The 2,500-nt window shown below is 35.5% G+C and overlaps 1 protein-coding gene across 3 annotated transcripts in view; it reads left to right on the top strand.

Annotated features, from left to right (window-relative positions):
• Nucleotides 1-2,500, top strand: part of LOC143035928 (uncharacterized) — a 231,556-nt gene that overhangs the window by 188,660 nt on the left and 40,396 nt on the right. The gene's annotated exons all lie outside the window — the stretch shown is intronic.

The raw sequence follows: 2,500 nt of genomic DNA, 5'->3' as shown, positions 1-2,500 counted from the left end.
TATGTATATACATATACATATATATATATATACATATATATATATACATATATATATATATGTATGACACAAGGATGCATTCATACGTACATGTACATAATACATACACAGAGAGCTTTTTCAAAGAGTATTGATTTTAAGATCCCTGAGCTTGCTCAAGTGACATAAGAGTTCTATATAAATGTGTATATGTGAGACAATAGCCATGTATTAGAAGCCTTACAATGGCAGTAGGCAAGGCAGCGCAAACGAGTTGGAAAGGAGTCTGTAGGATTGGGTAAATCAAAGAGTGAATAGCTGGTCTGGGCATATGGAAAGAATGAGTAACAAAAAAAGATAAGATAAAGAGGTTATAGAATGGGTAAAGGTGTCTTTGGGTATAAGAGGAATGTCTGTCGAGTAAGGAAAGAGAGAATGAAAAAAATAGAAGTGAATAGAGGCAGACTGTGAATGAATGAATGCGTGACACGGCCCTAAGGGATGTTCATCTCATCTTCTTTGAGCAGTATGCCAGGAGACGGGGTGATCCTTTATCTACGAAGTGCCGAGAAGGGAGTGGGTGGGAAACGGTTGTTTTTATGTATATCAAATGGACCTGTATATAATATATATATATATATATATATATATATATATATATATACATATATATATATATATGTATATATGTTGATAAATTGTTTAAGACAAATGAGAGAGTGATAGGTGGGGAAGGGTAAACGAAGATGGGCTAAGAATACATTTATTGTTCTTACGTTTCGGTTATTATAACCTTCCTCAGAGAACTTGTTACAGAACATCTTGGTCACAACATTTATACCCGTAGTGGGGGAACTTGTGAAGCTTCGAGTGTCAGGTTTTTTTCTAGCGCATTTATTATTAAGAGACTGGCTGCTTTAGATAGGCATATAAATCCTTCTCTGTCGTTATTATTTTCTTTGACATTTATATGTGCAGCTTCAACTGTTTTTCTCATCTTCTTTTTTAATCCTTTGTGTAAAATCTCAACTTTACTCCATTCGGGAAGGTTGTTGCATATTTCGAGGTGGCGGACCAGGGAGTTGGACGTTCTGTGTGCTTTTAAATCATTCCTATGTTCGTTTATCCTCTTCTCGATTCCTCGACCTGACTCACCTATATAAGCCGAGGGGCAGCCACTACATGGAATGCGGTAGATCACACTGAGGTCGTTGTTGTCATTAGTGTGGTTTTTAAACATTTTACCTATTTTATTACATGATACCTTGGACAACAACGACCTCAGTGTGATCTACCGCATTCCATGTAGTGGCTGCCCCTCGGCTTATATAGGTGAGTCAGGTCGAGGAATCGAGAAGAGGATAAACGAACATAAAAATTATTTAAAAGCACACAGAACGTCCAACTCCCTGGTCCGCCACCTCGAAATATGCAACAACCTTCCCGAATGGAGTAAAGTTGAGATTTTACACAAAGGATTAAAAAAGAAGATGAGAAAAACAGTTGAAGCTGCACATATAAATGTCAAAGAAAATAATAACGACAGAGAAGGATTTATATGCCTATCTAAAGCAGCCAGTCTCTTAATAATAAATGCGCTAGAAAAAACCTGACACTCGAAGCTTCACAAGTTCCCCCACTACGGGTATAAATGTTGTGACCAAGATGTTCTGTAACAAGTTCTCTGAGGAAGGTTATAATAACCGAAACGTAAGAACAATAAATGTATTCTTAGCCCATCTTCGTTTACCCTTCCCCACCTATCACTCTCTCATATGTATATATATATTGTAGAGGGGAGTAAGCTTCCATGGACGTGGAGAAGGCGTATCATACTGACACAGAACCAATGTAGGATTTATTAGAAATATATTACCAAAATCACCCTACGGCACCCAGAAGGGACACAAAAATCCAGTGTAGACCATGAAGAGTTAAAACTACAATCATACCCTAAACACTTTATTTTGACTGCTTATACGTTAATTTTGGTCATGAACAACCTTTGCTCATCATGTTGGGTGAGCATGTGTCCTCAAATGGAGTTTCATTATTCTTCGTCAGTTTCAAGTGTGCGGTTATTTTCAGTGATTAGTTCAATGTTTTAGGGTACGGATGTTACCGTTCAGCTTTAGTTCAGAAAGAGATTTTTCTTTTTGTGGACGAAGACTGTTTTCATGAGAAACTCCATTATTTATATTTTTTGATTATTAATTTATTTATTTATCTATTCTATTTTGTTTTGTTTTATTTATTTTATTAATTCTTTTTTTTTTTTTTTTTTTTTTTGGTGGGGAATCCAAAATAAATTTTCAATTAATGGTTGTGAATGGCTATTTTGTAGCAGCCATCATCCATATCGCCATTGATGTATTCAAGTGTCGTTGCCATTATTATTATTATTTTAGTAATTATTCTCCAGTTTCTAAAACGGTTTCCAGCATGTTTGTAAGTGATTGTGATTTACAAGTCTTAATCTAGTCATCCACATACCTAATTTTAAAGCTGAGAAACAATTTCA

This window comes from Oratosquilla oratoria, chromosome 19 (genome assembly GCF_046742065.1).
Source record: "Oratosquilla oratoria isolate Oo_2021 chromosome 19, ASM4674206v1, whole genome shotgun sequence".
NCBI classification, from domain to species: domain Eukaryota; kingdom Metazoa; phylum Arthropoda; class Malacostraca; order Stomatopoda; family Squillidae; genus Oratosquilla; species Oratosquilla oratoria.
This window is presented reverse-complemented; position numbering and strand designations above follow the sequence as displayed.